The 8,085-nt window shown below is 39.9% G+C and overlaps 1 protein-coding gene across 2 annotated transcripts in view; it reads right to left on the reverse strand.

Annotated features, from left to right (window-relative positions):
• CYRIB (CYFIP related Rac1 interactor B) overlaps positions 1–5,573 on the reverse strand; it is a 197,519-nt gene extending 191,946 nt beyond the window's left edge. The window contains exon 1 of one of the 2 annotated variants that reach the window (XM_051971088.1): positions 5,514–5,573. The gene's annotated coding sequence lies outside the window, so the exon portion shown is untranslated. The remainder of the gene's footprint in view (positions 1–5,513) is intronic. The other variant, XM_051971089.1, reaches the window with a different exon arrangement.
• Positions 5,574–8,085: the final 2,512 nt, after the last annotated feature.

Below are 8,085 nucleotides of genomic sequence, written 5' to 3' on the forward strand. Positions count from 1 at the left end.
CCTTTCAGTGTTTTCTTTACTCTCTCAAGAGACCCAGTGCTAACTCCACTTCACCCACTGTTTCCAGAAGAAATCTTAGTCATTTTGACTTTAACAGGTTAGATGTCCTTAGACCAAATACTTGAATTTTAAATATTTTTAAGTGAAAGACTTTTTCTCTCAAAGGAATTTCAAGTGGTAGAGGCTATGTCTGTTTTAGCTAAGAAAGGGGGTTAGATTTGTAGATAAAGGACGTGAATTCAAATTCTTACTCTGTCACTTTGTACTGTGTACACTTAATGTCTCAATGCTTCAAGCTCCTCATCACCAAAATGAGGGAAGAAAATAAATGAGACCTCTAGCCCCAATCACATAGTGTCTATGAGGCTAAAACAAGAGTCAACTGAAACATCAAGCTCTCACTGGAAAATTCATTTGACCTCTCTAGTCCTGTCTGTAAAAGCGGGATTGAAGTAGATGATTAAGGCCCCTTCCTATATTTACTCATTCATTCATCCATCTATCCATTCATTCATCAGCTCTACTTAATTGTTAGTTTTGAGAAATTAAAATAAAAATGACTTGTCCTGAAGGCGCTTATTCTACTGGGATAAGCAGGAAGACTAGAAAGGAGGTAATTGTTACAGCACACATGACAGGTGTAAAGGCCTGAAATAAGACAGTGTGAGTGGAGAGATAGTGAACAAATAAGAGAGATGTGTACAGGAAGAACTAATGAAACTTGGCAACTGACTGGTTTTAAAAGATGAGGAAATGGTATGAGCCTAGGATGATCCTCAAGTTGTGCATATAGGTGACTAGAAGAAAAATGATATCCTGAACAGAAATAGGGAAGTCTGGGAAAAATTTAGGGGAAAATATACTGAGTTTTGGACATGTTAAATTTGTAATGTCAATGATACATTGTTCAAAATCTTGCAGGGTAGACCCATGGCTGGGGGTAAAAGACAAATGATGATTCCCACCAAAGGAGACTAAGGATAATAATGTGAGTCAGGAGAGAGTAATGTCATGAAAACCAGTCTAACATTCTAATTCTAAAGTTGCTTAACTCTCCCCACCCTTGTTTTTAAGTCCCTTTACTTTGAGGCTTATAATTTACCAATAAGTCAATTTATTCATTCAATAGTCATGTATTCAGAAGAGAGAATGGCGTGAAAGCCAGTTCTAACATTCTATTTCTGAAATCAATTCCACTGAACATTGATATTTTCTGGACCTTTCAAGTTGTAATATTCTATGGTTTATTATCATTTTCAATTCTTAACCTTCTATTTTATCAACTAAAGTCATATGACTTTAAAAGCTAAATGATTTTGGCCAATGCTATCATTGCTATACATTCACATTTATGTGTAACCACACATAAAAGAAAGCATGGTCCTATGCACAAACTAAAACGAGGGGATTTCAGAATCGAGGCTCCACTTCCATTAAAAAAAAAAAAAAAAAGAATCAACAAATATTTCAGTAAAGACAAAGTCTGTAGGAACAATGGAAGTATACAAAGAAATACAAAGTGTAGTACCTACCCTCAAGAATCTTAACATAATCATTAACTTGACTGATTAATTTTTTTCCCCTTACCACCACTCACTTTTACTTCAAGCAGCTGTCATGATGAACTAAAGGGCTGACAACCCTTCTCGAGGTCATATTAAAAAAAGCCCAGACTATTTTCCAAAATTCACCATTTTCTCTCTAAAACCTTTCATTTGTGTTCAGCTTCTGACAGTTGGCAAATAAGGTAGGAGAGGGACTATTTTTAAATGTAGGGTTTTCATTGATAATTTAATTCCTCCAATGGATTCAGACCATCTTCAATATTTACAAATCCTACCTCTAGAAAAACCTTTATGTTTTAAAATGAACTTATATTATAGTCTAACAAACTCAACAATTTAAAAGGCAAATAAAAAAATGAGGAATGAAATCTTTCAACCTCATTATTGAAAAAAAAAGTATGCAAACAAACAAAACAATCAGTCACAATTGATTTGTTTATGATCTTATCTTTCAAAAATCCCTTTTAAAGATACCTTCCCCATGCTTGTTTAATTATCTGTGTATTTTTGAACTTTGTGCCTTCTGTTTTTGGAGCAGATGGCAGCCCATCAGTATTTGGAAAAGGAGAAAAAGAATCAGTGGGACTAAATGTAAACTCAATGACTCCCCAATTTATTCCTCTTGAAATGTTCTAGTGCAATTATCTTTCCATTTTATAGATGCTTCATACAACAGTCAATAATTAGTTGGAAAAAACCCACATCACATTTCGAAAATTCTGATGGTTACATAGAAAAATCGTTTGTAAAAAGAATGGGAACATGCTGTCTCACTGAGGAACTTTACTCATTTGAGTTGGGGTGAGAAAGAGGGTTAAAGTAACTAAAGGGAAGAAGGCTGAATCATGAAATCATAGATCACAGGAGCTGGGAGGGACCTCAGAAACTCATTCAGTCATGAAATCATGGGATTTTAATCTGGAAAAAACTCATTTTGTACAATCTCTTACTTTTGTATATTAGGAAATTGACACCCTGGTGACAAATCCAATAATGTAAATATTCAGATCTCAAGGATAAATGAAAATTTGTTTCAAAGGCACTTTTTAACTCTTCCCACCCATATTTTTTTTAAGTCCACTTGAACTTGAGACCCAAAATTTGCTAATAAATCAATTAATTCAATAGATTTTATTAAGCATCTAAAGTATGCACAGAGAAATAAAGGGGGAAGTTCCTCCAAGAGCCTTAGTTTACCTTAGGGCATTCATAAAACTATAAAAAGGTCAGAACTGGAAGAGACTTTAGAATATAGGCTATTAGCCCTGGAAAGAGTTTTAAAGAGCATCTATTCAAGCCCCCTTATTTTACAAATGACACTACTGAGATTTAGAGGGTGGGAAGTGACTTGTCCAAGATCACACAGTAACTGAATCTCCCGATTCCTAGTCTAATGCTTTTTCTAAAACACCGTTAAACCATTCTGCCTTTCCCTTCCCCACAAATGCCAACACTTTTTAAAAGGACCTGCAGAATGCAAATTACATAAAATATGTATTACTGAAAAAGAAACCTAGACATGTTCATCACTTCTATCTGCCCAATTAAGGGAAAACTCACCCATCACTTCTTAGCTTCCTCAGTATTTCCAATAACACCCTCTCCCCTAGAGGGAAATTATCTCTGATGGGCAGCCTGAAGAGCCTGGTTTAGGAAGGCCCCAGGCAGCCATCAAAGTGACATTTCCCTTTCTTTCCACACCCAAGGCAATCTTCTAGGAACAGAAGCCTTATGATTGGAAGCTAAGTCTTTTTGCACAGAACCAATATTTTTGCAAGGTAATTCTGATCAGGGAGGGGTGCATTTACCATATACGAAAGAAGACTAGAAGGAGATTAGGGACTGGTAATTATGTAGCAAAGAAGCAAAAATGCAGACTTGCATGCTTGCTTCCCTCTTCTTTATTTGCATCAAACTCTGTTTTGCCCCTGATGAGAAGCCAAGAAAACAAGGAGGATATGGCAAGTGAGCGCACCACCCAGTTCCCCTTCCCACCCCACCCCCACCCCCTTCCAGTCAGACACTTTTTAAAAAACACCCATGCACAGAAACCCACTGAGGTTTCACTGAGGAGTCACAATAAAACCTTAACAGGAAAAAGGAGAAAATGATGTGTACATCTCACATTAAAGGAGAGATAGAGAGAAGAGACAGAGAGATAGAGACACAAAGAGAGATGCAGAGAGACAGAGACAGAAGGAAGGAAGGAAGGAAGGAAGGAAGGAAGGAAGGAAGGAAGGAAGGAAGGAAGGAAGGAAGGAAGGAAGGAAGGAAGGAAGGAAGGAAGAAAAGGAAGAAAGGGAGAGAGAGAGAGGAAGAAGGGAAGGAGGGAGGGAAGAAGGAAGGGAGAAAGGGAGGGAAGAAGGAAGGGAGCGAGGAAAGAAGGAAGGGAGGAGGGAGGGAAGGAGGAAGGAACAGAGGAAGGGAGGGATGAAGGGAGAGGAAACAGAAGGGAAGGAAGAAAGGAGGGAGGGAGAGAGGAAGAAAGGAGGGAGAGAGAGAGGAAAAAAGGAGGGAGGGAGAGAGGAAGAAAAGGAAGGGAGGAAAGAATGAGGGAGGGAGTGAAGAAGGAGAAAGGGAAGGAGGAGGAAGAAAAGGAAGGGAGGGAGAGAGGGAGGGGGAGAGAGGGCCAAAAGGAGGGAAGGAGAAAGGAAGGGAGGAAGAAAAGAAGGAAGAAAGGAAGGAAGGAAGAAAGAGAGAGAGAAAGAAAGAAAGAAAGAAGAAAGAAAGAAAGAAAGAAAGAAAGAAAGAAAGAAAGAAAGAAAGAAAGAAAGAAAGAAAGAAAGAAAGAAAGAAAGAAAGAAAGAAAGAAAGAAAAGAAAGAAAGACGTAAAAAGTAAGGAAGGATATATGTTTTACTATGAGGAAGTATTTAGACCCAGGGAGATTTTTTTTTTCTGTACTTCCTTAATTCTGTCTGGCCTTTCAACCCCAAATGGAAATTCTATCTGGTGGGTAGATTATGAAAAAGAAAAAAGGAAAGCTCGAGAGGCCTCAAAATCTCTACCCCATGTTCCCATATTCTGCTCTGGGTTAGTTTTATAACCCTGGACACTTGACTATAAACTCTTTGGAGTAAGGTTGGAAAAAGCTGCCCAACATCATAATTTTATATGTGCTTTTGGGAGCCACAGTTTCCTTCTCTGTAAAAGGCTTGACCTCTAACATTTCCAAGGTCCCTTCGAGCTTTAAAAATTCTAAGACTGTATGCATCACTCGCTGAAAGCAATCTTTCCGAAGGACTACCCTATAATCTAAAGCAACTTCTAAAAAACTAACCCCATCACCCCCACCTGACACTAACTATGGCTCTAGGGCCCTCTTTCGAGATTTTTAAAGACCGATCGGGACCTACCAGCCAGAGGCTCAGATGCACAGTGACTCCTGGACTTCCCCTGAGCCCTGGCTGGTGATCGCTGCTCTAGTGGCATCCCCCAGGTATTAGCCGACCGAGAAATTCTGCCCCCTCCTGCCCCAGCCCAGGAGCCCTCCCTCTCTTTTCCTGAGCCCCCTTCTCGCCCTGGGCGTACGCAGCTCCTTTAGAACGTGCCCCGAGTCTACAACCCAGGACCCCAGAGAGAGCTGGAGGTACAGGAGAACTGAGTCGGGAAGCGCGGAAGGGAAGAACTCTCCGGGAAGGCAAGGCAAGGCGAAGTGAGGCGACGCGAGGCAGCTCAGCTTTCTGCTCCCACCCGGCGGAGGTGCATGCCTGACGCAGACGTGTGGAGTGTGTATGTGTCTGTTTGTGCATGTGTGTGCGTGTGCATGTGCATGTGCGCGCGCGTGTGCGTGTGCAAACCTCTCCTGAAAATATCTCTTTCTGACCCCTCCTCCTCCCCGCATCCCTCAGAGATCTCCCTCCCTTAGTTTTAGCAGCCTTCCCACCTTCCCATTGATTCGACTGAGTGGACCAGAGGGAGGCATTGAGCTAAAAGGTCACTCGCCTACCTTGCTCTCCAGAAGAGAAGAGGAGGGAGGAAAGCTGCTGCTGTTGCTGCTGCTGCTGCTGCTGCTGCTGCCCGAAGGGGTGGTGAAGCAATAGCCCAGCACCGAAGCGAAGCAGGCACCTCCGGGTGTCTCCTGCAGCCTCGGCCAATGCTGCTTGCTGCTTGCCGCTTGCTGCTGCTGCTGCTGCTGCTGCTGCAGCTGCTGCTGCTTCCGGGTTGGTCAATTTCACGTCACTTTGCCACAGGTTTGCAAAGCAGCAGCAGGAGCTGCGGGCCCGGGCGTCTGCCAGCAGCTCCGTGGCGAGAAATAACTATAAAAGGAAGAGACACATCGAGGGAGGAAGAGGAAACACTGTTTACCTTTGAAAAAAAAAAAAAAAACTGAACCGCCAGCTCTTTCACAAAAGGAAGAAGCTACAAGCGCCTCCCCCTCGCCCGGTTTCCTTCTGCCTTGCTGGGAGCTTCGGAGTATGGCAGGGTGGCTATAGAGAAGCCCTGTTCCTCCCATTCAGAAACAAGGGAAGGGAAAAGAGACTGATAAGGATAGGTATGCAGCTTAAAAGGAGCTATTTGGGGAGAGATCTCTATTCTAGACTATAAAGAATTAGAGGGCAGCTCCTGGATCTTGTTTCACATTTTCATTCCCATTAACTCGAATAAAGGAACGGCTCTTAATAAGTGTTACATTGGATGTCATGTTTAATAAGTAATGAGCCATAGGCAACTAGTCAGGAGATCTGAATTTGAATTCTGTCTCTGCGATTTATTGGCAGAGTAAATGCTACTGTGTGTAAAAATCTACTTTAGATAAGTCAGTTAACTGTCCTCAGCTCATTTGTCAAATGATAGTGCCTTGCTCATCTCACATGATTCTTGCATTAATGAAAAGATGATGAAAAGGATTTTATGCCATACAAATATAAGGGATGATTTTTTTTTTATCAATCTGTGAAAACTTATAAAATAATAAAGGTGAAGGGGACTTTAGGATCCTCTTTTCCAGCCACTGGACTTTTTTTTTTTTTTTTTTTTTTTTTTTTTTTTTTTTTTACAGAGAAGGAAATTTAGGAGTCAGTCAATGAGTACATGTTGTTGTTGAGTTGTTCAGTCTGAGAAGACTCTTAGTGACATCACTAAGAGTCTTCTCAGAGACACCACAGATCATAGCATACCCAATGCCCCAAGCATGGAATCACAGCTCTTCTATCTCCCAAAGCCTGTTTGTCCCCTTCTGCTTTTGCCTTCCATCTTTCCCAACATCAAGTATATATTAAGTATCAAATCCAAGAGTAGAAAGCTTCTTACTTCATTTTCTGGAAATCAAACCCTTCTCAACTATCTTGATAATTTATATCTTGGTTATGGTCACGTTTCCCTTGCCTATCTGAATAAAATTCTTGTACAAGGTTATGCAAGTTCAAAAGCTTTTTAGCACTTAGTGTTAGGCTTATTCTTTGATTGAGACAGAGCTTAATAAATGCTTGTTGATTGAGCCGTTATTGTCTTTCTATTTTATTATGTTTATCTTGATGTACATCTTAAAATTCCAATTAGATTGTAATCTTCTTGAAGAAAAAACACATCTTAAATATCTTTCTATTATCTAGCACAATAAGAATCTCATCTTCATGAGTTCAAATCCAGTCTCAGACCCTTGTTAGGTGTGTGATCCCAGGCAAATCATTTAATCCTGTTTGCCTCAATTCTTCATCTGTAAAATGAATTGGAGATGGAAATGGCAAATGATGCCAGTATCTTTGCCAAGAAAATCCCAAATGGTCTCATGAAGACTTGGAAATAAACAACAAAGCACAATAGAATGTACATAATGGACTCTTCCTCTATATTTGCTGAATGAATGTTGGTGCTTCTTTTAAAGACATCTAAGGTTGTGAGTCCAGCTCAAGTTTTTATGAATCAAAGGAGAAAATCCTTTATTGGAAATGAGTAGATGTTAAGAAAATTATTCTGGTCTATTTTGGTTTATTCAGGTGAGTTCCTAGAGCAGTTATTTTAATCCTAATGAGTAAAAACCTGGTGATGATCAAGTCTTCCATTACTTTGGATAGACACCAGTGAGATAATTGTGATTCACCACAGAACTAAACCTGTTAATGGCAAGAAATTGTTAACATTTTAGTCCTATCTGCATAGTATTCATACTTTATAAGCAAAACCAGCTCTTTTCAAACATATGCAAAAGCCTTTAGAAGAATGTTGTTCCCTGCTGAGTTGTTGCTTTTTTTGAAAGTTAATTTTATTATTTGTGAAAGGTAGCAGAATGATAACCCAGCAGATACTCAACCTCTATTTTTGTTCTCCTATCTAGTATTTTGCAACTATGCAGACTTCTCACTCTTTCCTGATTAAAGCAAATACAGTAACACTCCTAAACTTCAACCATGCAGAACAACATGCAAAACTAGTTGTAAATTTTTTAATCTTAAAAATAGCTGTTACAAAGCTCATGCATTCCAACACAACTCCTAACTGGGAAAAGGAAGAGGGACAGACCCAGCATAGTAATGAATATTAATCACAAATTTGCTGCCGAAAACTGGGAATGAACCAAG

This window comes from Antechinus flavipes, chromosome 1, assembly GCF_016432865.1.
Source record: "Antechinus flavipes isolate AdamAnt ecotype Samford, QLD, Australia chromosome 1, AdamAnt_v2, whole genome shotgun sequence".
NCBI lineage: Eukaryota > Metazoa > Chordata > Mammalia > Dasyuromorphia > Dasyuridae > Antechinus > Antechinus flavipes.